This window comes from Tachysurus vachellii, chromosome 4 (genome assembly GCF_030014155.1).
Source record: "Tachysurus vachellii isolate PV-2020 chromosome 4, HZAU_Pvac_v1, whole genome shotgun sequence".
In the NCBI taxonomy this organism is placed as follows: Eukaryota; Metazoa; Chordata; class Actinopteri; order Siluriformes; family Bagridae; genus Tachysurus; species Tachysurus vachellii.
The window spans coordinates 14,590,450-14,618,294 of record NC_083463.1 but is presented as its reverse complement, the minus strand read 5'-3'; the positions used below and the strand labels follow the sequence as shown (position 1 = coordinate 14,618,294).

The 27,845-nt window shown below is 38.8% G+C and overlaps 1 protein-coding gene across 1 annotated transcript in view; it reads right to left on the bottom strand.

The window, feature by feature from the left end:
* Positions 1 to 27,845, bottom strand: part of LOC132844468 (sodium- and chloride-dependent GABA transporter 2-like) — a 77,031-nt gene that overhangs the window by 13,710 nt on the left and 35,476 nt on the right. The window lies entirely within an intron of this gene.

Below are 27,845 nucleotides of genomic sequence, written 5' to 3'. Positions count from 1 at the left end.
GCACAATTCTCTCAGTCTCTGTCCTAACTCAAATGTAGTGGAGAAGTGAATTAACATGAACATAGATGACAGTAATTGCTCTCTAAAAATATTTTTCTTGTTTTTGTTAATTTTTTTGCTCGGTTATGTCTATAACCTTTTATAATAATAATAAATGCTTGTATTTATAAATTGTATAATACATTACTGTATTTTATGACAGTTTAATGATAATCCTTAGTAGACACCAATTTTATTTCAAAAATGTTTGACATGTTTTTATAATTATAGAATGTTTTTCAAATAAAAGTTTTTCATTCTTGCATAACCCACATTAAAGATAATACTAACCCAACATTTTGCTAAATCTTAAAAAAACATCAGGGTTAATACTGTAGTTATTTAGTGATGTGAACAATAAACAATTGTCAAGCCGGTATTCTAGATTAATGGACAACACATCTTGCTGAATTTCCTAAACCATCATGTGTGTTTAATCAAATATTACAGTAAAAGCACCAGGCAGTTACACCCATACCTTAATTATTATACAAACCCTAAACTGTATGACTACACCTGACTATCATATTGCATAAAATATAGCTGAGACAGCATAAATAATTTCACCAGTTACTTCATTTCTTTGCAATCTTACCACAGAATCTGATGGATCAGCTCCTCACTCTGAATTTGTAGTCTTAAGTGCTTTTAAGTCTCTATCATTTTAAAGTGAAAGGACAGTGCAGGACAGTTGATTAACTGGTTACAGAATTTGCAATCATTTTCACTGGCAAAATACCCATGAATTCTCATTGAATTTAAAGAAAACAGATTTATTCTAACTTCATATCTAAAATTAGTGTGTAGAAACAGACATGTATGCAGACACATGATTACACATAAAACTTTAAACATGAAAGGTAACAAAGAAAGATTAATAAAATAATAAAAAAATATAATAAAAAAATATAATAGAAGAACACATTCTATGCACACTTTCAACTGTATGATACAGAAAGAAAATGAGAAAGAGTAGTTTACGCTACCTGGTATAGTCAGTCGGAAGTTAAGGAAACCAATGTTGAAAACCTGAAGCTAAAATGCAAAAACTAGTACTGTAAAGTACTGTATTATTAACTTTTGGTTAAGTATTGTTACTGCTGTAAGTATTGCTTACCTTCCTTGGCAAGAAAACATTGCTACAGTATTATACTGACCCTCACTATGTATTCGAATTTGTCACTTGTTATCTCAAGGTACTGTACAACATGTGAAAACATTGCTCAGAAGTTGCTGATTACACTTTGTCACTTTGTCAGGGCATAGCCTAAATGATTGTCAATGCATGGGATTAACCACTCATGCAGAAAACAAAAGGGAACAAAAATGGGGAGAAAATATTTTATTTGGTTCATTTTGTTTTTATCTGCTTGTGTCATATATTTGACTTATACTTTAAAAGAGAATTGCTTGCATATACACTGAACAGCCATAACATACCAGTTTATCCAGTACATCCCACAGATGCATGAACAACTAATCAACTTCAAGAAGTGACTGCTCACTTGCTGGCTAAAATACAGACAGACAACCACTGACAGCTACCTTTGTAGAGAGATTGTTATTCATGTCCCCTCTCAGTGGTTTTAATGTTCTAAAAACTTTGCTACTGTTCGGACGCTTTTTACTTGCGCTCTGTGCTTTGCGCTTTTGCTTTTTCGCATTTATCTTTTGATTTAACTTCCAGGAGTTCAGCACAGTGCTCAAACTAAACAATTGGGCACTCACACTAAAACTACAAATTCCTGGAACTATATTGATATTTGGAATATTCAAAGAAACATCGAAACAAAGTTACTTGTTACAATCATTCATCAGTGGACCTCTCCCAGCCAGAGGAACAAATGTGTTTTCTCGGCTACTAAGTTTAAATTCATGTCTGTGTAGCAGAGCGGTCTTGGGAAAAAAAAAGAAATGCGCGTGTGTACACTGATAAAAGTTTACACAACACTGCAAAAAGGCCCGTAAGGGCACCAAATTCGACTACGCCACCCCTTATAAGGGGAACAGTCCCACAAGGACACAGGTTCGTTACCCAATAAGACTGAGCAGGAGACGAGGGCAAGAGAATAACAAAATGAAGCTTTATTATGACAGTTGTGCAAGATTAAGATTTTCAAAATGAATATAAAATCTTCCGTCACTTATACAAAAACAAAACAAAAAAAACCATTCTTGTAATGACTAGGCCTCTTAGGGAGAAGAAGAAAATACCCAACCCTGCTACAGCACAGTGTCAAGCCACACCACTCACGTGTGAAAGGTTCACATCAACCACAGCACCCAATGTAAAAGTCACCCTGGATAGGTACATCAATCACTTCCTTCCCCTCCAAAGACAACCCGCCCAGCACAAGTATATCACAAGTAAATTAAACACAACAAAAGAATTAAATACAAAAAAAAAGAATATTACAAAACCAAAACAATAACAGAAATTCCTCTCAATTTGAATTAAATATACAATATAAATCAACAAAATAACAAAACTAATCAATATAAAACCCAAATAGCCCAGATTCAGAGAGAGCAAAAGACATACTGATTAACAATATGAGCTGGTGTCAATTAACGATAGTTAATACATACAGATTTGCTATCACTAATACAAATTTTGTACATGTAGATTTAATGGGGCATACTTCCATTCAGCCAGGACCAAGGGCAAACTAATAATATTAAATCACATCCATCGAATAACCAAACAAAATACACAGAGAGGATTATTAAGACAAATAACTACATTAAGTAAATAAAGAAACAAAACTAAGACATCGACAAAGTGACTCGCCGTTCAACGCCTCAGCAGAGGGAAGAGTGAACATAAAACAAACAGAGATGCCGACTACAATACCGGTACACGGCGTGAAGCCTTGTTGTGCCGGGTTGGAGTCAGAACGACCGAAGATGGCGACTAAAATACCGGTACACGGCGTGAAGCCTTGTTGTGCCGGGTTGGAGTCAGAACGACCCACGACAGTATTCTCAGAGGCAAAACAGCAGCGCAGTCATACCCATGGACTTAACCCCCCTCATCCCTCAGAACGTGGTCGGACAACCAGATCAACCTGCCGAGCATATAACAGTAGGTTATTGCAAATAAATAAATAAACCGCCGTAAACAGGGACCGAAATTGTACATACCAGCGATTAGCAGTTGTAACTCACTAAATGCAATCGTCTTCACTAGATGGAATTTTCTGGTTCACAAACTGGATGCCAACCCACACTGAAATTGTGCCATGCGTAAGTTTCAGTACACCAGTTCGTATCAAACAAAAAATAACGCACATACCCGAGATAGCAGGCAACACACGCCAACAACAGCAGAACAATATTGTCCTAGTGTTAAACAAGACACGTGAGTGGGCAAGCATATAAAATTTGTCGGACAAATTACCACGCTGTTAAACACACATACCTGGAGAAAACCATGAATGGGGTCCCACGAGAGGGCGGTGCCAAAAATGACGCATAGCCAGGTAACACGAACCCTGCCTTTATATAAAGTACACGCATCACGTGATCCAATGAGCAATTAATCTCTCACTCTGCTACAACCCACCCCCACATCATACATCGTCGCCCCGACGATGGACTCAACCAATCCACCATTAACTCCAAGGTCTAAAATAAGCAAGAACAGCACTGGACACTAGATTAGCAGAGGCAGCCTCTCCCCCGACAGAGCCACTTACTGACTTGGTAGATGGTAAAGATTAGAATGCTGGCCAGCAGTGGCTCGCCTTGGCCTTTGCTACACAAGTGAAGGTCCAGATACACCTGAGGGGGCCTGAGCTTGATCAATGGAGGAAACATCCATTAATGGAGACAAGCCCATACCCACATCACAGGGTTGGTCTTGCCCACCTGACAACCCAAACATAGGTTCTGGCGGGTTCGGACACCCCAGCAGAACCTGGCCAGGCGCTACAACAGGAGCTTCAGCTATTACTTCCCATTAATCCACATCATCCACACTATCCTCCTGGCCTCGTTCCGGATCTCCCACTGACCTATCCAGGTGAGCCGGAGGGGGGTTTGGTTGAATCCTAGGTTTTAGCAGCGACCGGTGGACCCGCTTTATCTTATCCACGTCCTCCACTGGTGCGATAGTATACACGGCGCCCCCCAATCGGGGCACTTCCATCACTCTATACTGCACTGAGCTCCACAGATCTTGAATTTTGTGACGACCTCTCACGTCGCAGTTGCGTAAATAGACCAATTGACCGACCTCAAGGGGGATGTCTCGCACCCGCTGATCAAAGTAAAATTTACGACGATCCGCTGCTGTTCTTAAACGGTCACGAGCTCCCTCAAACGCTACTTGTAGCCTAGCCTGATGTTCTCTGGTCCACTCATGCACATCACCTCCTACTGGCTCATCAAATCTACCAAGCAAAAAGTCAACAGGGAGCCTGGGCTCTTGGCCAAACATTAAAAAGTAGGGAGACTCCCCAGTTGCCTGGTGTGGAGTAGTGTTATAAGAGAAAAGCAACTGTGGGAGACAGGCTACCCAATCCCTTTTCCTTGAGACCGGCAGCGTATGCAACAAATTGTGGAGCATTCTGTTAAAACGCTCACACTGCCCATTACCAGCGGGGTGATAAGGAGTGGTCCGAGATTTCTCGATTCCGTACAACTTACAAAGTTGTTGGATCAAACGTGACTCAAAGTTCCGGCCCTGGTCGGAATGAATTCGACCAGGGACCCCAAACTTATAGAACCATTCCATCACCAGCACTTGGGCAACAGTCTCAGCCCGTTGGTCTCGGGTGGGAATAGCAAGAGTGTACTTCGTGAAGACATCGGTCATCACCAGGACGCTCTCCACCCCTGAACGGGATGGCTCCAGCAATGTAAAGTCAATGGCCAGTATCTCGTTTGGCCTAGAAGCCAATAAATGACCCATAAAACTACGAGCCACCGGCTGCGTATCTTTGGCAGACTGGCACCTGTCACACTCCTGACACCACTGTGCCACCTCTGCGGACATGCCAGGCCAATAGCAACATTGACGCACTAGTTCTGTGGTACGCTCGATACCCTGGTGCCCATGGTCTTGGTGTAACCCAGTCAAAACTTCACCCCGCAAGGCCAATGGCAACACCAATTGGAATATTTCCTCCCCCCCATCTGAACGGAGCACGCGACGATACAGCACTCCCTGCCTGTCCACAAACCGATCCCACTGCCGCAGTAAAATCAACGCAGCCTTAGAAAGTGGCTGACGTTCAGAGGATACCGGGTGTTTCCCCTTTCTCCAGAAACCCAAAATTTCCCTGATTACCGGATCTGCCTCCTGCAAAGCACTAAGGTCCATAGCAGAATAACTAGGAAAGGCAGACACAACCGCCTGGGTAACCAATGAGTCAGAGGTTAGTCCTACCGCTTGCTGCACAGAAGATGGAACCACTGTACCCGGAATCAAACCCTGCGCAACCCCTGATGTAGGTGGATTTCATCTGGACAAGGCATCGGCGTTTTTGTTACTTCGTCCTGAGCGGTACTTGATGTCAAAATCAAAACAAGCAAGCTGTGCCGCCCACCGTTGCTCCGTGGCCCCAAGCTTGGCCGAAGTCATATGGCTAAGGGGGTTATTGTCAGTGAATACTACACATTTATTGCCCAACAAATACTCCCTAAACTTTTCGGACATTGCCCACTTGAGCACTAAGAACTCTAATTTCATGGAACTATAGTTTAACATATTACGCTCCGGGGGTCTAAGGCCACGACTCGCATAGGCTATAGGCCTCACCTTCCCACCCTGTTCCTGGGAGAGGACGGCCCCTAGCCCACTCAGGCTAGCGTCTACCTCCAGGATGAAAGGGAGGGAGAAATCTGCGTATGCGAGAACCGGGGCTGTAGTAAGACGATTCTTTAGCTCCTCAAAGCCTTTCTGACACTGATCCGTCCAAGCACTGGCAAGACTCTGCTCTGCTCGCACCCTGGGCTTCACATGTCCAAGCTCTGCAACCAACCTATGCAGAGGGGCTGCCAATTCGGCAAACCCCTCCACAAACCGGCGATAATAACTAGCGAAGCCCAGAAAGGAGCGCAGCTCCTTAACACCGGTAGGTTGAGGCCAACGCGCCACTGCCTCGATTTTACGTGGATCAGTTGCAACCCCTTCAGCTGATATCACATGTCCCAGATATGCTACCTCAGAACGGAAAAAGGAGCACTTCTCTAACTTGGCCTTAAGACCCTCACGCTGCAGCCTACTAAGGACAACTTCCAAACGCTGCAAATGCTGTGTCACTGAGGAGGAAAAAATTACAATATCATCAAGATACAGTAATAGTGACTGGCACTGTTGGTCACCAAACAACCGCTGCATTAAGCGCTGGAATGTCCCAGGGGCATTACAGAGGCCAAAGGGCATACGATTCCACTCAAAAAGGCCAAACGGTGTACAGAAAGCAGTCTTTGGTTTATCAGCTTCACTGACAGGAACCTGGTTGTACCCGCTGGCTAAATCCATAGTGGAAAACCAGCGGGCACCGGTAAGGGTGTCCAAAGACTCCTCAATTCGGGGCAAAGGGAATGCATCTTTCCTAGTCTTAGAATTCAACTGACGGTAGTCCACACACATGCGTAGACTACCGTCCTTCTTTTTCACCAGGACAATCGGAGACGCATATGGACTACAACTCTCCCTTATAATCTGAGCCTCCAACAAGGTATTAATATGGGCCTTAACTACCTCGTACTCAGAAGGAGGTATGCGACGATAGCGTTGCCGCACTGGGGTGTCATCCAACAAAGGAATATCATGTGACAAAAGATTAGTACACCCCAAGTCTCCCTCATGAGCCGAGAAGAGAGACTGATATCTCTGTAATAAATCCCTAGCCTGGATCTGATCTTCTAATGACAACCCTGATAAGTCAATTGAACCAATCTGTTCTCCCAAACTGGGGACTTCCTGCGACACCTGAGAGCTAACAGTAGCAACCACGGAGCTAACCTCACTAATCCCAGCAGGCAAGCTAACAACGAGCACCCCTGTTAGAGTACCCAAAAGAGTCCTAGGATACAACAAAATGTCAGTGGTGCCCACGTTTACCACGGGCACAAAAACAGTTCCGTGACTAACCTGCACCAATGTAGGGGAAGTCAACAGTCCAGCAGGTAAACCCGATGCAGAGGGCTCAAAAAGAACTGAACCACGTGAAAACTGTTCCGCACAAGTTGCGGTCACAAAACGGAATGTGCCACCTGGAATGCGCCATACTTGCCGCTCTCGGACCCGGGCTAAACCCACCTGATCAAAACGAGACTGGGTGCTGACAGTATGGCAATGTTGAAATGCTTGGGTTATGAAGCTAGGCGCCTGTGCTACAGAGGGCAACTTAAAAAATGAGGGGCCATGCTGTCCAAAAAGCTCCTGGTAGCACCGACTGAGAACATTCATTCCCAGCACACAAGGATCCCTGACAACAAGCACCCCACATTTCGGCACTAACCTGCCACAGAGCTCCACATCTAACTCCACATATCCAATGTAAGGGATGTCCAGTCCATTTGCGGCTTTAAGCTGTAACCATTGACATGACCGCAGACGGTCCTGACCTCCTAACCCAAAATAGTGGACAAAGCAACTCTCCCGAATTGTAGATACCATAGAACCCGTGTCAATCAAGCAGGGTATCTTCACCCCACCAATGAGGACATCTACATGTGGACATGGCGACATTAACCGAGACACTGAACCAGAACTCTGAAAAACACTAGAGCCAATATTCTTCCCAACCGAGCTGTGGCTCCGAAGCACGGTGGGAGCTAGTTTTCCGACTGCTGTTGAACACCAGGCTGCCTGCCTCCCACCACAGAAGGGTGCACAACCGAAGAGGATTGAACTCGGGGGGGAACACGCTCCCCGTCACACTCTCTGGCAAAATGGCCGGGTTGTTGACACCGTCTGCAGATCACGGAACCAACACGGGGGGGATTACTCGAGTATGGTGAACGACTACGTGGGTGCGGTGATTGACCATGCGAACGCAGGGATGGACTAGACGAACGCAGGGTCTGACAAGCAACAGGACCCCGTAACAGAGCAAGACTTTGAGTGAGCTGATTCAGCTGCACCTGCTGTGCTTGAAACATTTCCCTTAACTCGCTCAATTCAGATTTCTGTAAAAACCTCCGGGCATCTTGCACAGCCCCGCCTTGGACCCTATACTGAATTACCAGAGTTAATGGGACAGACTGATTACGACCCCGTGCGCCCCCCGGCAGTCCCTCCTGTTCCCACCTGATAGCTTCCTTGCGAACTTCTAACAGCTGTAGGGTAGGTTGACGCCGCACTAACTGCTTAAGCTCCCGACGCAACGAGCTATCCGCAACATGCTCGACAAATTGATCCCGCAACACAACCTCCGAATTTAGCATAGGATATGGCGACTGTTGTTTAACACGCTCCAAAAGGCTCATCAGGGCAAGGGAAAACTCCAACAGAGTTTCCCCCTACTGCTGCTTTCTGGAAAAAATGCCTCCTGTAAGGATACGTATGATTGAGAACAACCATATAAATCACGCAATGCGGAGATAATTTTAGCTGGATCACCCCTTTCACCATCAGAGCGATAACGAATCTCCTCCCAGGCCTCCCCCTCTAAATGGTCAAATAGAAACAATGCTCGATCAGCAGTAGAAAGGTGACGAAGCTGCATGAACGCTTGTACCTCTTCAACCCATTCATCAATACTGATGCCAGTCTTACCATTAAACTGTGGACATTTCCTGTCCCGAGGTACAAAAACAAACCTTTCAGGCAGAGTTGCACCCGTACTCTGGGTTGGAGGTGTAGCCGTAGATGTCCCAGCAACGCTAGGAGATAATGGATGAGAGCTGGGCAATACAGAGGCCCGCTCCTGACGTAATTTATCATTATCAGCCTTTAATTGTACCACTAATTCTCGCAACTCTAACAATTCCTCCTCCATATTGATAAATCACCAACTTACTCACCACTAGTCGGGAGAAGCACTCGGGAGAAGAACCGATGGAGCACACAATGACAGGCGCTGCTGCTTTGCCTCTTTGAAAAAAAAGGAAAAAAACACAACCAGAAAAAAACAAAACAAAAACACAATAGTGAAATACCAAAAATATTCTAATACCCACGTCTCTGCTCAGAACAGGTATCCTGCCGACTACGCCAAAAATGTAGGTCAGGGGAAAAAAAAAGAAATGCGCGTGTGTACACTGATAAAAGTTTACACAATACTGCAAAAAGGCCCGTAAGAGCACCAAATTCGACTACGCCACCCCTTATAAGGGGAACAGTCCCACAAGGACACAGGTTCGTTACCCAATAAGACTGAGCAGGAGACGAGGGCAAGAGAATAACAAAATGAAGCTTTATTATGACAGTTGTGCAAGATTAAGATTTTCAAAATGAATATAAAATCTTCCGTCACTTATACAAAAACAAAACAAAAAAAACCATTCTTGTAATGACTAGGCCTCTCAGGGAGAAGAAGAAAATACCCAACCCAGCTACAGCACAGTGTCAAGCCACACCACTCACGTGTGAAAGGTTCACATCAACCACAGCACCCAATGTAAAAGTCACCCTGGATAGGTACATCAATCACTTCCTTCCCCTCCAAAGACAACCCGCCCAGCACAAGTATATCACAAGTAAATTAAACACAACAAAAGAATTAAATACAAAAAAAACGAATATTACAAAACCAAAACAATAACAGAAATTCCTCTCAATTTGAATTAAATATACAATATAAATCAGCAAAATAACAAAACTAATCAATATAAAACCCAAATAGCCCAGATTCAGAGAGAGCAAAAGACATACTGATTAACAATATGAGCTGGTGTCAATTAACGATAGTTAATACATACAGATTTGCTATCACTAATACAAATTTTGTACATGTAGATTTAATGGGGCATACTTCCATTCAGCCAGGACCAAGGGCAAACTAATAATATTAAATCACATCCATCGAATAACCAAACAAAATACACAGAGAGGATTATTAAGACAAATAACTACATTAAGTAAATAAAGAAACAAAACTAAGACATCGACAAAGTGACTCGCCGTTCAACGCCTCAGCAGAGGGAAGAGTGAACATAAAACAAACAGAGATGCCGACTACAATACCGGTACACGGCATGAAGCCTTGTTGTGCCGGGTTGGAGTCAGAACGACCGAAGATGGCGACTAAAATACCGGTACACGGCGTGAAGCCTTGTTGTGCCGGGTTGGAGTCAGAACGACCCACGACAGTATTCTCAGAGGCAAAACAGCAGTGCAGTCATACCCATGGACTTAACCCCCCTCATCCCTCAGAACGTGGTCGGACAACCAGATCAACCTGCCGAGCATATAACAGTAGGTTATTACAAATAAATAAATAAACCACCGTAAACAGGGACCGAAATTGTACATACCAGCGATTAGCAGTTGTAACTCACTAAATGCAATCGTCTTCACTAGATGGAATTTTCTGGTTCACAGACTGGATGACAACCCACACTAAAATTGTGCCACGCGTAAGTTTCAGTACACCAGTTCGTATCAAACAAAAAAACAACGCACATACCTGAGATAGCAGGCAGCCCACGCCAACAACAGCAGAACAATATCGTCCTAGTGTTAAACAAAGCACGTGAGTAGACACGCATATAAAATTTGTCGGACAAATTACCACGCTGTTAAACACACATACCTGGAGAAAACCATGAATGGGGTCCCACGAGAGGGCGGTGCCAAAAATGACGCATAGCCAGGTAACACGAACCCGGCCTTTATATAAAATACACGCATCACGTGATCAGATGAGCAATTAATCTCTCACTCTGCTACAACCTCAAAAAACCTGCACAAAGAGAGGACTGAATATCTTCTGGAATCAAAGGCAACTTTTTAACAGAGATGGTATCCACCCAAACAAACTACAATAGGTGCTAGGTTGCTTAAAGACAATATCTTTTTCTCCCTTCATCATTCATCAGATGAGTGTGCCAATACACTCCTGGACGGCCTAAATGACCACAGCATTTCACACCACCTGGATGGACATTCAGTTGACAAGGATAAAACTCCGCAGCCACATGACAATTCTATCTAATCTACTGCCTATTAGACATCATTCTGAGATGGATACAGGGCCAAAACCAGTTACTGTTAAATTAGCACTTCTGAACATCCATTCATTAAAGAACAAATCATTTTTAGTTAATGATCTTATCACCACTAACAACCTGGACTTCATGTTTCTAAATGAAACCTGGTTAGATGACAGCTGCAGTGCTACAGTCCTCAATGAATCAGCCCCACCCAACTTTACTTTTATAAGTGTCTGTAGAGCTGTTAGAAGAGGTGGAGGAATAGCTGCTTTATTCAAAGATGCCTTTCAATGCAAGCAAGTGTTACTTGGTGATTACCAGTCTTTTGAATATTTGTGTATTGCTCTAAAAGGTACACCACGCATTCTGTTTACAATTATTTATAGGCCTCCCAAATACACCCCAACATTTGTTGATGAATTCATAGAACTTTTATCAACAATCTCCTCTGAATTTGATTATTTTGTTATTGCTGGAGATTTCAACATTCATATAGACAATGCAGAAAACAATACTGCAATTGAACTGTTAAATGTTTTAAACACTTTTGATCTGACCCAGCACGTGCAGGGTCCTACACACAATAGGGGACACACTCTTGATCTGCTCATTAACAAGGGTCTAAACATTTCATCCACTGTTATCAAGGATGAAGCGCTATTTGACCATTTCTGTGTTTACTTTGATTTATTGATCTGTCCTGCCACTGATGCTAGATCTGTCTATGTCAAAAAAAGGTTCATAAATGAAAACACCAGTGAGGTACTTATGAATGCTATATCAATGTTGCCAAACATATCGGCAGACTCTGTTGATGTTCTCTTTGAAAATTTGAACTTAAAAGTTAAAGATGCTATTGATGGTATAGCTCCAGTAAAGGTCAGGATGATCACTGGCAGACGTAAAGCACCTTGGAGAAGCGCTGTACAGAGCATGAAAAGAACATGCAGAAAAGCTGAACGTATGTGGTGGAAAACAAAACTTGAAGTACATTATAGCATCTATAAGGACAGTCTTCGTGCTTTCAATGTAGAACTAGGCACAGCTAGACAGATCTTCTTCTCAAACATTATAAACAACAACATAAACAACACTCGCACTCTTTTTGCTACTGTAGAGAGACTAACAAACCCCCTAAATCAAGTTCCCAGTGAAATGCTCTCTGACAACAAATGCAATGAGTTTGCAACCTTTTTCTCTGAGAAAATCAGTAATATCAGAATGGCAATCAATACGGCCACATATTGTAATGTGGTCAGTCAGACCTCATTACAACAACCTCAAAAATTTGTCATTTTCTCAGAATTAAAGTGCACTTAAAGCATCAACGTGCAGCCTTGACACCCTCCCCACATCGTTTCTCAAAAAGGTACTTGACTGTTTAGAAACTGACCTCTTAAAAATAGTAAATACAGTACCTCTCTGCTCACAGGCACTTTTCCAGAGTCCCTAAAAACGGCAGTTGTTAAGCCTCTCCTAAAAAAGAGTAACCTAGACAAACCCATACTTAGCAACTATAGACCAATCTCAAATCTTCCTTTTATAGGCAAGATCATTGAAAAGGTTGTTTTTCAATCAGCTGAACAAATTCTTAAACTCAAATGGCTATCTGGACAATTTTCAATCTGGTTTCCACCAACATCACAGCACAGAGACAGTGCTCATAAAGATAATAAATGATATTCTCTTAAACTCTGATTCAGGTAAAATATCAGTGCTGGTGCTACTAGATCTTAGTGCTGCCTTTGACACGGTAGATCACACCATACTCTTACATAGACTGGAAAACTGGGTAGGGCTTTCTGGGATGGTCCTCAAATGGTTTAAATCATACCTAAAAGGGAGAGGTTACTATGTGAACATAGTAACCATAAATCTGAGTGGACATCCATGACATGTGGAGTCCCACAGGGCTCAATTCTTGCACCTCTTCTCTTTAATTTGTACATGCTCCCAATCGGTCAAATAATGAAAAAGAACCAAATTGCTTACCACAGCTATGCAGATGACACCCAGATATACTTAGCCCTGTCCCCTAATGACTACAGCCCCATTGACTCTCTATGTAAGTGCATTGATGAAATTAACAGTTGGATGTGTCAAAACGTCCTCCAGTTAAACAAAGACAAAACCGAAGTCATTGTATTCGGAAATAAAGATGAAACTCTCAAGGTTAACACACACCTTGACTCTAGGGGTCTAAAGACACAAAATAAAGTCAGAAATCTTGGTGTAATTTTAGAGTCTGACCTTAATTTCAGTAGTCATGTGAAAGCGATAAGCAAATCAGCTTACTACCATCTCAGAAATATAGCCAGAATTAGATGTTTTGTCTCAAGACAGTACTTAGAGAAACTTGTTCATGCTTTCATCACCAGCAGGGTGGATTATTGCAATGGACTCCTTACTGGGATCCCCATCAACAAACCTAATGATTCCTGTATCATTACTGTTAACAATTGTTCTGCTAAAATAATTATTGAGTAATTTTTAAACATATGAGTAAAGAGAGAAAATGATAAAAAAAAAAAAGGCACTTGAGACTACCTGGTGGAGGGAGACAGAAGTGTAAGAAGTCCTTGGATACTAAATACTAAAACTTGGGTGATTTATTAAAAAACACTGCTTATCTTCCTTGGAATAAAGAATTAGCTGCACATCACTCTTATATATCAGACCCCAAGTTGCTGGAGTAGGTGAGTGCAACTGGTTGAACAGCTTTTCTTCTGTGAGGCATTTGAATTTGCTAAATTATCCAAGGAAATTTACAATTTGAAAAGTGACAATTTTCAAAATGAAAATTATGAATAAATGAATTATTACCAGTATTAGTATGATTTAGGAGGTATAGGAGCAGTACTGGGGGGCATGGTGGCTTAGTGGTTAGCATGTTCGCCTCACACCTCCAGGGTTGGGGGTTCAATTCCCACCTCCGCCTTGTGTGTGTGGAGTTTGCATGTTCTACACGTGTCTCGGGGGTTTCCTCCGGGTACTCCGGTTTCCTCCCCCGGTCCAAAGACATGCATGGTAGGATGATTGGCGTCTCTGGAAAATTGTCCGTAGTGAGTGAATGAGAGTGTGTGTGTGTGTGTGTGCCCTGTGATGGGTTAGCACTCCATCCAGGGTGTATCCTGCCTTGATGCCCGATGACGCCTGAGATAGGCACAGGCTCCCCGTGACCCGAGGTAGTTCGGATAAGCGGTAGAAAATGAGTGAGTGAGTGAGGAGCAGTACTGGGGGGCACGGTGGCTTAGTGGTTAGCATGTTCGCCTCACACCTCCAGGGTTGGGGGTTCAATTCCCGCCTCCGCCTTGTGTGTGTGGAGTTTGCATGTTCTACCCGGGTCTCGGGGGTTTCCTCCGGGTACTCCGGTTTCCTCCCCCGGTCCAAAGACAAAGGTTGATTGGCATCTCTGGAAAATTGTGTGAGTGCGTGAGTAAATGAGTGTGTGTGTGTGCCCTGCGATGGGTTGGCACTCCGTCCAGGGTGTATCCTGCCTTGATGCCTGATGACGCCTGAGATAGGCACAGGCTCCCCGTAACCTGAGGTAGTTCGGATAAGCGGTAGAAAATTAGTGAGTGAGTGAAACTATTCATTTAGTAATAGTTTTTGTGTGCAGCTTTCAGAACCTTCTTTTTTTCCCCCTATACACTGAATTCATGATATTGTACATGTCTGTTTGACAAAATAAGTGTAAAGTGTTTGCAGTCCAGCTCAATGTCAGTATCTTTATGAGTGTTAATATCACTACAATATCCTATACGAATATCAAATTTTTATATGAACTACAGTTAATATTTCCTTTAAAAAAGTTTCTAATTATAGGGCTATTTCTGGTGATTTTTCAGTTTTGGTTCTGGGAGACATGAAGTAAAGGAAATGAAAGGAAAGAAAATGAAAGTTATAAGGGACATTTAACAGCTTTTATGTTAGTTAATAGGATATAAAAATCTGGAAAAAAAGCACGTCCAGTATGTCCAGTATGATTGGAGCTGCTACTGCGAGGCAAATTTACAGAAGCCTTGTTGATGTCAGTGAATTACAATAGTCCAAATGATGTGAGATAAGTCATGAATAACTTTTTCCATGTCCTGAAAAGATGGAAATTTCTTACTTTTAGAAATCTTTAGTTGATTAGTTCAACACACTGTTTATTTGCTAATCAAATCTGAGGGGAGTTTAGAATAAAACTCTTCAGCTATGGACTAAGACATTATGCCATATAATCCTAAATTATTTAACTGAATGTCTTTTAATTCGAACAGGCAATTAGTTCTGATTTGTTTTCATTTAATTGAAAAATAAGTTAATTGTCCAGGTCTCAATATCATAAATGCATGCACTGTGATATTGCATGGGAGCTTGTACATTAAAAAAACAGGTCCCAGTTTAGATCCTTGGTGTAGTGTTGCTGCCTCTTAGCCTTGAGCAAACAAAACTAAATGTTTGCCTATAAATTTGAGGTTGTGGTGAAACATTGCAGTCAGCAAGAAAAATGCAAATCAGCTAGTGAGCACTCATACACTTCATGGGAACCCCTTTACACCTCTATATTCATGCAGCTATCAGATGGCTAAATCAGCTATATCAGTCTAAATTAGTCTACCCCGTCAGGATATATCTATAAGCTTGAGCCTCGTCAGACTGGTCGTGGGGGTGGTGTTGCCACTTTATCTGCCACTAGGAAATCTTTAATGATTTCCTCACTGTTACTCAGAGAATATGTCATAGATTTAATTCCTTGTTCTTAATGTTGCACATGCACACGAAAAAATTCCTCATGTCTCTTGCTCTAGCCACTGTGTATAGACCCCCAGGACCATACACTGATTTTCTTAGAGAATTTGCAGATTTCCTTTCAGACCTATTATTAATTTTGATAAAGCGTTAATTGTAGGAGACTTTAACATTCACGTTGTGTTGTAATATAGTAATTTACCTATAGGTGTCACTGTTCTACTATGCCATTAAGTGTATCGCTGCTGTTACAGTATGTTACTTTCTGGTTACTTCCTGCTCTGCATGCGGTGAATAAAAAAAACACGCGAAAATTTCAACAGGTTATGGGCCCAGATTCTCACTAAAAAAGGTTGCTTTTCCACGGGATTTTGTGTGATATAAACAGTGTTGTGGAATTCACAATGGAGGATAGACTGTTTATTGAAAAGCTGAGCGGGCCAGAGAACTGGGCAACTTGGAAATTTCAAATGAAGGAAGGAGAAAGCATAACTGAACATTTGAAACGAATGAAAGAACTAACTGACCAGCTAGGAGCGATAGGTGCTGTGATTGAAGAGGAGGATCAGATTGTAACACTGCTGGGTAGTTTGCCATCAAGCTATGCTACAATTGTCACTGCTCTGGAAACTAAGTTGGACGATTTAACGCTACAGTTTGTTCAGCAAGCATTAATAAATGAAGAACAAAAGCGAATGTCTACTGATGGTAACTATGGTGGTGCTGTGTCTGGTGGTGCATCAGCGATGTGCGTTTATCTCTAAAGAGACTAACCAGGATAAAGTGACACAACAGGTCGAGTGGTTGATTGACTCAGGAGCATCAAAGCATATGACGTGTCATGAAGAAATTCTCCAAAACTATCAGCAGTTTCCAAAACCACAGTCAGTGAAACTCGGTGACGGCAGAGTGGTCGATGCCCTAGGACTTGGTAATGTTAAGCTGAGAATGACATTCAAATGTCAAAAATGTCACAATGTTTGATGTGCTGTATGTTCCAAAGCGATCCGGGAATCTTTTCTCAGTGGGAGCTGCTGTTAGAAGAGGAAAAAAATCTTCAAAAAATCTCGCTGTTACATCTGTAGTAAAAATGGAGATCTCCGAGGAATGGGAACACAAAGCTCTGATGTATCAGCTGGATATCGAGGGAAATTCGCCTAACTGTCATTGTGCGTCAAGTGCATTAGTAACAGCCAGCGTGTGGCACCAGCGACTGGGTCACACCACCAAATTGAAAGAACTTAAAAATCTGGTGAATGGAATGGACTTTTCTGCAGAAAAAGAAGTTCTCTTCTGTGAAGCCTGCGTTGAAGGCAGCTGTCTACACAAGCCAGTTGGAGAAATCCGTTCCAAACGCAAATTGCAGTTGGTTCATAGTGATGTCTGTGGTCCCATGCAGACTGAGTCTATTGGTGGGTCAAAGTATTTTCTGACTTTTATCGATGACTATTCTAGATGTTGCAAAGTATACTTTATGAGGCAGAAAAGTGAAGTGCTTAACAAATTCAAGGAATTTGAGAAAACATTCTCCAATGAGTGTGGAGAAAAAGTGACAATACTAAGAACGGACAATGGTGGAGGATACACATCTAAAGAATTTCAAGAATACTTGAAGGCTCGAGGTATTCATCATGAAACAACTGTGCCTCACACACCTCAGCAAAATGGTGTGGCAGAAAGAAAAAAATCGCACTTTAATTGAAGCAGCAAGAACCATGCTCTCTCATGCTAAATTACCAAAGACGTATTGGGCAGAGGCAGTAGTGACTGCAGCTTACATACAGAACAGGCTGCCCACATCTGTTCTGAAGCAAGGGACACCCTACCAAAAATGGTACAGTATGATAAACAGCCAAATGTAAGTCACATGAAAGTGTTTGGTTGTGTAGCTTATGCACATGTTCCAGACACAGAAAGAAGAAAACTGGACAAGAAAGCTGTGAAGCTACGTTTCGTGGGATATGCCAACAATGCAAAGGGCTACCGATTGTTCGACGAAGAAAAAAGAAGGATTCTATTTCATCAGGATGTGATCTTCAACGAGTCAGACTTTGACTGGAAACAAGAAGTGGATATTTCTTCATCGGAGAATGAAGTTAACGTGAAAACTGACGAGACAACATCAGTCGATGTTACTGTCGATGAGACTGCTAGAGAAGGCGGCAGAATCAGAAAACCACCCAAGAGATTTGGATATGATGAGTTTGCTGATCTGGTGACAGTTGATCATTATGCTGGTGTTTGTTGTGTTGAAGAACCAAGTACAATGAAAGAAGCAATGATGAGTCAACGCAAAGGAATGGCAGGATGCAGCTGATTTGGAATATGAATCGCTGTTGGAAAATGAGACGTGGGATTTAGTTGAGCTACCAAAGGATCGGAAGGCTATAGGATCAAGATGGGTGTTCAAAGTCAAGCATCAGAGTGATGGACGAGTGGAAAGATATAAGTGCAGACTCGTTGCTAAAGGATACTCACAGAAGTATGGTGTTGACTACGATGAGACTTTTTCACCCGTGGTAAGATTTAACTCGATTCGTACATTACTGTCTTTCGCTGTTCAGAAAAATCTACATGTACATCAGATGGATGTAGTAACTGCATTCCTGAATGGACATCTGGATGAGGAAATTTACATGGAACAATCAGAGGGATACATCAAATCAGGTGAGGAAAGTTTGGTATGCAAACTGAAGAAGTCAATATACGGGATGAAGCAATCTCCTCACTGCTGGAGCAAAACCTTTACAGAGTTCATGAAGAACATTGGCTTCAATCAGAGTACATCCGACCCATGTGTGTTTGTAAGATCTCGACAGGAGCTGGAGATATTAGCTGTGTATGTTGATGATCTGATACTAATCACAGAGTCGATGGAAAGTATGGAAGGGCTGAAACTTGCTCTTAAGAAGCGCTACAAGATGATGTACATGGGAGAACTTTCCTATATCTTGGGTATCTCTGTCATCCAAGACAAGGAGAAGAAATGTATGTTTCTTCATCAGAAGCATTACATTGAAGCAATTCTTTGAAAGTATGGCATGAATGATGCTAACCCCGTTGCAACCCCAGCTGATGTAAATCAGAAGTTGAAAAAAACGACAGTGTCAGTAACTACCAGTCTATGGTAGGTAGCTTACTGTATGCTGCTATGGCAACACGTACTGACATAGCACAAGCAGTGAGTGTTGTATCAAAGTTCAACGCAAATCCAAGTACTGCGCATCTGACAGCTGTGAAGAGGATACTACGGTACTTGAAGGGTACAACAGAACTCGTTCTCAAGTATGAGCAGTCAGAATCCGGAACTTTGATCGGATTCTCAGATGCTGATTGGGCTGGAGATCAGGACGATCGTCGATCGACAACTGGTAATGTGTTTCTATTGAGTGGAGGAGCCGTGAGCTGGCTCAGCAAGAAACAATCAACAGTTGCTCTTTCGACAGCGGAAGCTGAGTATGTTGCACTTAGCCAAGCATCTCAAGAATGTGTCTGGCTTAGACGACTACTGAGTGATCTTCGAATGGATGCTACGCCAGTGGTGATCCTGGAGCACAACCAAGGAGCCAGTGCAATTGCAAAGAATCCAGTTGATCATTCAAGAACTAAGCAAATAGACATTTGCTATCGTTACATTCGTAAGTGTGTGCAGAATGGACAAATACAAGTGCAATACTGTCCTACACATAACATGAAGGCAGGCATCTTGACCAAGCCATTGGTAAAACAGAGGTTTGAGTATCTTAGAAGTGAGATTGGACTTTGTTTCATTTAAATCTATTTAGTCTAACTATAAAGAGGCTAGACTGTGTTTAGTGTTAACATGGCAATAAAGGGACAAAGAAAAAGATATTACTAGTATAGTAGTACTAGTGTTAGTATAGTTTATTGTAGTAGCACTAGTGTTAGTATAGTTTATTGTATCTTGACACTATTGGATATTTTCCTTTGTTTTGTTTTTGTCAAAGGTAATATGTTCTGAAAGGGACATGAAAGAGTTAAATTAAATTAATGTCACGTGATCATGGTGGAGGGTCACGGGATTACCTGGGGAATAGGAATATTAGTCACCTGTTCACTTAGTGTGGTAGAGAGAGGGGGTGAGTCAGGACGATGTATTCTTTGTTGACCATATACATATACTCATACACAACTTTTGAAAGAAGAAATATCTGTCTGTGCAATAAAGAAGGGACTATTAACACCTGTTTTGCCTCACGGATTCTTCATATGCGTCGCAAATGTGAGTTCCCGCTTTGCCTCCGGGCCTTTTCAAGAAATAGCCCAATTTTTAACAAAAAATCATTTTTGGGGAATGGTTTTTAAATCCAAGGGGACAAATTTCCAAGGAATTTTGTTTAAAAAGGGTTAAAAGTTAACGGGGGAAAAATAAAAAACGCAAAAATTTTAAAGGGGAAACGTTGGGGTTTTTTAAAATGTTTTTTGGGAAAACCCTTTGGGGAATACGTCTTTTTCCCTTTGGGGTTTTTCCCCGGGTTTTTTGTTTTGGGGTTTTTAGTTTTTTTCTTTTTTTTTCAGACTTTTTTGAAATTTTTGTTTTTTTAATTTTTTTTGTTTAAAAATAAAGTGGTGTTTTAAAAAATTTTTTTTTCGGGTTTTGGAAATTAAAAAGCGTTTTTAATTTTTTTCCCCTTAAACATGACTGGTAAAATGTAGGGGCTCAAGTTTTTAAAAAGGAAAACCGTTTTTTAATGGGTTGGGAAAATTGAAGGGGCAAAAAACAAAAAAAGGTGAAAAAATTAAAAAGTGGTTTAAAAAATTTGTAAAAAAGGGGAAAATTTTATTAAAGTTTTAAATTGTTATTTTTAAAATTTTTTAAAAAAAAGAAAATTTAAACTTTTTCCCCGAAGTAAAAAAAAAATTTGGTTTTTAATTTTATAAAAATAATTTTTGACTTTTCCCAAAATTTTTTAAAACGCCCGGGGAAAGCTATCTTTCTTTTAATGGTTTTAACAGGGGTTTTTATTTTACACGTTAGTTTATTGTTCTAATAAAAACAAATGAATTTTTCTAAGTTGTTCAAAAATCCGTCATCTGAAATGGGGAATTGGAAAGAAATCTGGGGTTCCCCCTTTTTTCCTTTCTTAAAGGGGTTTGGGTTCCTTTTAAAAAAAAAAAGTTTTAAAAAGGGTAAAAAAATGGGGGAAAAACCCTAAAAAAAAAAAAACTTATTAAGGGGAAAGAAGTTCAAAGGCCAAAAAATTGTTTTAAATTCAATTTGCGGATAAAATTATTTTGGGGGAAAATTTTTGGGTAAAAGAAAGGAAAAAAGGTCTTTGCCGGTTTTTAAAAAAGTTTGTCGTTTTGAATGGACAAAGATGACAAAAAAGGACCCAGTAAGGCTAAATTTAAAATACCCCCGTTTTAAAAATTTATACTCTGGCAAAACGGGGGGAAAAAACAAAAATGTTTGGGGGACACTTCCAAGAAATTTTTTTGGGGAATAAAAAAAATGTTCAAAGCTTTTTAAAAACGCATGTTTGTTTTTCCAAAGAAACCCCAATTTTGGTGGTACCTTTCCATAATGATTTAATTTATAAAGGGGAGTAAGTATAAAAATAATTTTTTAGTTTTTCCCCCCCCCCACATTTCTTTGGAAAAAGGGTTTTTTAAAGGTTTATTTTGACCCAAAAAAAAGAGACCAAATTTTTTAAATTTTGGAAAGAAAGTTCTTGTTATTAAAAAAAAATTTTTGTCAGACAAAATGGATGTTTGCTTTAAGAATTTTTTTTTCCCGGGGTTTAACCTAGGGGATACAATATGTTTGGGTTTGGGCAGAGAATAGATATTTTTATAAAAAACCTTATGAATTCTTAATTTAAAATAAGGTGTAATTACAGGACCCAAAATTTTTTTTTATGATTTTAACTTTATAGGAAACAAGTCAAAGGGGTTATGGACCCATTTTTTTAAAAAAAAAGTCCAATGAAAAATGTAAAAATAAATTTTTTTCCCCTGGTTTTAAAAAAAAAGTTTTTTAAAAGTAATGTGGAAAAAGGGAAAATCGAAATTTTAAAGGGGCCTGTAAGGGAAAAATGCTTTTCTTAGTTAACCCTGGATGTGTCTAATTGGGGAAACAACCCAGAAAGGGTTTTTCTTTGGGAATTATGGAGGTTTTGGGTTTGGTTTGGGCCCCAAGCAAAAAACAAAAACGTCTTTTTTTTATGGGGTCCCAAATCCCTTTTCTTTTTTTCGGAAAATCGTTTAGGAAATCAAAATTGGGAAAGGAAGGGGTTTTTTTTTCTGGTTTTTATGGGGGGGTATTATTTAAAACCCCAATTGTAAAGTAAAACCCGAAATGGGTTTTAAAATTTTTTTTTTAAGCCTTTTTGCAAGGGGTAAAATTGTTTTTCGGAAAAAAGAAAAAATAAACCCCCCAAAACAAATGGGTTTCTTTTAAGAAAAATTGGGGCGAAAAGGTTATATAGTTGCTGTTTTTTAAAGGGGGGGGAGGGGGGATTACTTTTCAAATTAGACTAAAAAAAAGTTCTGTTTCAAAGAGGTTTTCCTTTAAAAAAATGACCCGAATTTTAATTTAAAGGGTTCCCTTTATAAATTTGGGGGGGGTTGGCATTTAACCAAGTTTTAAAAAAAAAAAGAAATTAAAAATCCCCCTTATATCCCCAATGGAAATGTTAGGTTTTAGTTAAAAGGCCACTATTAGGTCTAATGGTTGATTTTTCTAAAAAAATACATCAAAAATTTAGTTTGAATAAAACAGGAAACAGAGTTTAAAAAAAATTTCCTAAGGGGAAGTTTTGCTTTCAAAGAAAATCAAAAAATTTTGAAATTTGGGGGGAAATTTTTAGTTATCCCTTAAAAGTTCTTTTAATTAAAAAGGAATTTTATATGCCAAAATGGGGAAAAATTAAAAGGTTTTAAAATTAAAGAGGCTTAAAATTTTGTTTTTTTTACTGTTTTAAAAATTTTTTGGAATGGTTTTCCGGATGGGGCTTCCGCATGGGTTTTTGGAACGGACAAATTTTGGGTTTTCCCAAAAGGGGGGCTCCACCCGGGAAAAAAAACCCCGTGGTTTTTGAGGGAGCTTTTTTTTTGGGCTACTTTAAAGTAGTTAAAACCCCCCCGCTCACTTTTGGAGTTTACGGGTTTAAAAAAAAACTTTATTAGGAGTTCGGCCAAAGTCCTGTAAGGGGCCCCACGATGGATTTTAAAACTTTTTTCAATGGGGGTTTAAAAGGTATATTTTTTTTTATAATTTTGGGCCTATTAGTTGTAATTTTGCTTTTTGAAGTGCAGAAGTCAAAAAGGTTTTAATAGGGTTTTTTAAAATTCTAAATTTTTTTTGTTGATGATTGTGTTTCAGTTTTAAGGTTTTAAAACGGATGCTAAAACAAATTGTTTTCCTAGTCCATAAGGGTTAGGTAAAATGGTAGGGGGAAAAAGTGGGAGCGGTAATACCCGGGGGAAAAGCAAACCACAAAAGGGTTTTAGGGAAAAATTGTTTAAAAAGGGTTTTTCATTCATTTACTACCATTATTTTTAAATTTAAAAAAGAAACTTTCGAAAAAAGGAAATTTTCCTATTGTCTGGGGCAAGATCCTTTTGGGGTGGCCCTTTCAGTTTTCTAAAAATTCAAATCCTCGGAAAATAGGATGGGACAGTCTTGGGGTGTTTTTTGGGGGGAGAAAAGGAAAAGGGAAAACTTTTTTGGGGAAAGGGGGTTAAGGGTTTAAAAACCCAAAGGTGGGAACCCCCTTTTATTTGCAAAATTTTTTTTTTAAGAAGGTGGGGAATGGCTTTTTTCTAATAAAAAAAGATTCAAAAATTTTTTTGGGTTTTTTTCAGGGAATTGGGGGCAAAAATTTTTTTACCAAGTTTTTGGAGTATTCTGTCATCAAGGTTTTTAAATTGGGAAAAAATTCTTTGCATTAAAATTTTTTTTGGACAAAATGCTTTGTTTTTTTAAAAACAAAAACAATTAATTAAAAAATTTGAATGGGGTACAAAAAATTTTAAAAATTAAATTAATAGAAAAAATCCCAAAAATAATGTGCCCAAATAATCCAAAAAATTTTTTTTCAAAAAAAATTTACATATAGCCCCCCTTTTTCTTAATTTAAAAATAAATTTTTTAAATTAAAATTTTTAAATTGAAAATTTAAAATAAAAAATTAATTAATTTCCCCCCCAAAAAAAAAAAACCACCTTTATTAAACCCCCCCCCCCAAACCCCCCCTTTTTTTTTTAATTTTTTTTTTTTTTTCCCCTTTTTTAAAAAAAAAAATAAGGTTGTTTTTTTTTTGGGAAAAAAGGAATTCTCAAAAAGAAATGGGGGATTTTCAAAGGCCCCTGGGAAAAAATTTTCCCCCAAAACTAGGACACGGAATAAATTAATTTAAATTCCAAGAAAAAAAAAAATTCTAGAAATGTTTTAAAAAAAAATTTTAAAAAACCACTTTATATTTGTAATTTATGTGTTTAGGGTTTCATTAAGTGGGGTCAAAGCTAAAATCAGCCCAAACATTTTGCAAAAAATTTTACATTTTTGATTTTTTCTAGTACTTTTATAAAAGTAATTTTGAAACAAATTTTTTAAACCAAAAAATATTATTACTGCGTAAAGCAAAAAGGGTTTCTAAATGTTCATTTTGAAGGGGGGGGGAAAAATTTTAGGATGGATGGGTGAATCCTAAAAGGGTCCCCTGGGCCCCCTTTGTTTGGGGTTTTTTTTTTGGATTTTTTGGGGGAAAAAAAATTTGGTTAAAATTGGGGGTAAATTTTTAAAATGTTTAACGGGTATTTTATTAAAAAAGGGGGTTTAACATTATTTTTAAACATTCATTTCATTGAAAAGTGGTCAAAATTAAAAACTTCATCTTTTTAAAATTTTTTACGGGAAAAAGGGATTTAAAATCCATAAGGGTGGGAAAAAATTAAAAAATGGCCCCCCCCAAAAATTTAAAAGGATTTAACCCCATAAACATTAAAGGAGGGAACTGGGGGGTTTTCGATTTGGTGTTTTAAATTATTTTTAAATCGTTTTTGGGGGGGTTTTTTCAAAGGGGTTTTGGGGTTGTTTATTTCATGGCTTTTTTAAAAAAAAGATTAAACCAAAAAACTGGAAAACATTTAAACCCCAAAAAAGTTGTTTTTAAAAAACCTTTTAAAAAAACAAAGGAAATTTTTTAGAATCTTTGGAAGGGTTTTTTTAAAGTCAGATTGGGAAAGGGGGGTTTTTGGATTTGACTTTTAAGAATTGAAATGGTCAAGATTTAAAGTTTAAAAGGAGAAATATTTTCATTTTGGTAAACCCCTTGGGAAAAGGTTATTTGGAAATAATTCAAATTTCATAAAAAGGTTTTGGGTATTGAATAAAACTAAAAAAAACTTTGGGCCAATAAATAAGGCTTTTTTTAAAAAAAAATGGGTATTTGTGCTTAAAAATTTTTTTATTTTATTTTCTTTCAAAAATTTTTTTTTTTTTGTTTTAGGGTTTTTTTTTGAAAAAGAAAGGACTTAATGAGAAATGATATTTTTGATTGATTTATTCAATGTTATTTTAAAGTAAAAATTAGAAAATTTTGGGGGGGAATAAGGGCAGAAAGGGTTTTTTTAAAATTTTTGATATAGGTGGGGGTAATTCGGGGAAAAGGAATTATTAGCCCCTTTTTGGTTTAAGGGGGGGGGGGGAAATTTTTTCTTTTTCCATAATATCTCATAAAAAATTTAAAAAGGTAATCTTTGTGAAAAAAAAAACTTTTAAACGTTTTCCCAGGGGTTTTAAAAATTGCAAATTTACGTTACCTTCAGCCCCAAAGAAAAAAGGTCTGTTTTTTTTTTTAAGATTAATCTATGAAAATTTTTGGGGGGTTTTTTAAAAATTTTTAAAAAGGGGGCCCATTTAAAAATGAAAAAGGGTTAAAGCTTTCTTTCTTTTGGGAAATCCCCGTTTTCGGTGAATTTCAGCGAAATTTTAAAAGTTGAAAAAAACGGGTTTTGGCTGTTTTTTTTGGCCACAAACATTTGGGGCAAACCCTTTAATTTATCTTTAAAATTTAAAATTTAAAAAAATGTTTATTATTAGTTCTTTTTCTTTTGGGGTCCCGAATACCCCTTTTTCATCGGAAAAAAATCTTTTTACAGTTATGTCGGTAGAAAAAAAACCACCCTAAAGCGATCAAAATAATTATTGTTAAAAATTATTTTTTCACCCCTTTAAAAAAAAATCTGTTTGAAAAAACGTTTTTACTAGACCATTGAATTTGGGAAAAAAAACCCGTTAAATGGGTTTAAAACAAAAATCCAAAAGGGGGAAAAGGTATTTTTAAAGTTGTGTGGGGGGGGGATGAGGACGTTTTTTTTTTTTTTCCCTTAATTGGGGGGGAAAGCAGGTTTTTTTTTTTGTTTTTTTAAAAGAAAGCGTTGATTTTAAATTTTAAAAAAAACAGAAAAAAAGGGAAAGGGTGGAAAGTTGATGGGGAATAAAAGGAATTTTTTGTTTATTTACATTTTTTATTACCCATCATCCCTTTTAAACCTTCCCATGTTTTTTGTTTTATTTTTTACCCCTCATTATAAAATAATGTTTTACCGTGGTTATTTTTTTTTTCGGATTTGGGATTTGGACCAATTTAAATGCAACAAGAATAATGGTCTGTTCCGGGTATTCATGAAAACTTTTATTATAGGGAAAGAGATTAAAAAAATGGAATAAAACCCGCAAATTTCATTTTTATTTTTGGGTTTTTATAAAAAATTGAAAAAAAGAATTTTTAAAATTTTTTTTAAAAAGGCAAAAACATTTTTTTTTAATCCCTTTTTTTAAAATTCATATTAAAGAAAAACCAGGTTATAAAAATTTTAAAACCAAAAGGACATAATTCAAAGTTGGGGCTTTTTTTTAAAAAAAAGGGGAAACCTTAATTGCGGGTTTTTCAAACCGAAAAGGGGCTGGGGTGGTCGATAATTGGGGCCCGGGTGTAGGCATGTGTTGGGTTGGGGGTGCCCAGTTAGACTTTAAAATTTTTAGCTTTTTTAAAAAGCTTTTGAAATTTTTTCTCTGCATTTTTACATTGCCCCTTAAAAATCAAAAAGTGGTGAACAAATTCCTAAAAAGTGGGGGAAAAAATTTCTTTTTATAAAAAAAGGGTCCCCGGAAATGCCCCTGACTGCCCCCGGTTAAAGGGAATTAAAACCTAAAGGGGCAAAACCCATGAAAAAAATTTTTTTTTAAAAAGGGTTTTTTTAAAGAAAAGGACTTTTTAAAAAGTAAGCGTCAAAAGTTAAATAAGGACAAATATAGAAAATTTTCCGGAACTGTTTTTATTTAAAACAAAAGGGTTATTCCCCAAAAAAAAAAAAAAAAATTTATCAAGTTTGTTGGAGGGTTTTTGGGTTTTCACTTTAAAAATTTAAAAACAAAACAAAAATTTTTTTTTCGCAAAGGGCATTTTTTTTTATTTAATAAAATTACCTTTTAAAACTCAAAAAATTTCAGGACGGTTCAAAAGGAAAAAAGAATTTAAATTTTCTGTAAAAAACCCTTGTTATTGAAACCCAAAATTTCTTAATGGTTTTCCGGGGAATGTTTTTTTTAAAGAACCAATTCTTTAGGAATTAAACCCCCCCAAACCTTTACTAATTGCGGAAAGATTCAGATTCCACAAGCGGAACCAAGCTAAAGGAGAAAGTGTTTCCGAATACATAGCTGAGTTACGCCGATTGTCAGAGCATTGTCAGTTCGGAGCTGGGCTGGCAGATGCATTAAGAGACAGACTTGTTTGTGGTATGCATAATGAAAGTACACAAAAAAGACTGCTGACAGAAAAAGATTTGACGCTCGATCGTGCATTGAACATTGCAATATCCATGGAGACTGCAGCAAAAGATGCATTAGAATTGCAACAAAAATCAATAGAATGTGCAACAAATAAACTGGCACTGAAATCGGAAAGAAAACAAAAATGCTATCGCTG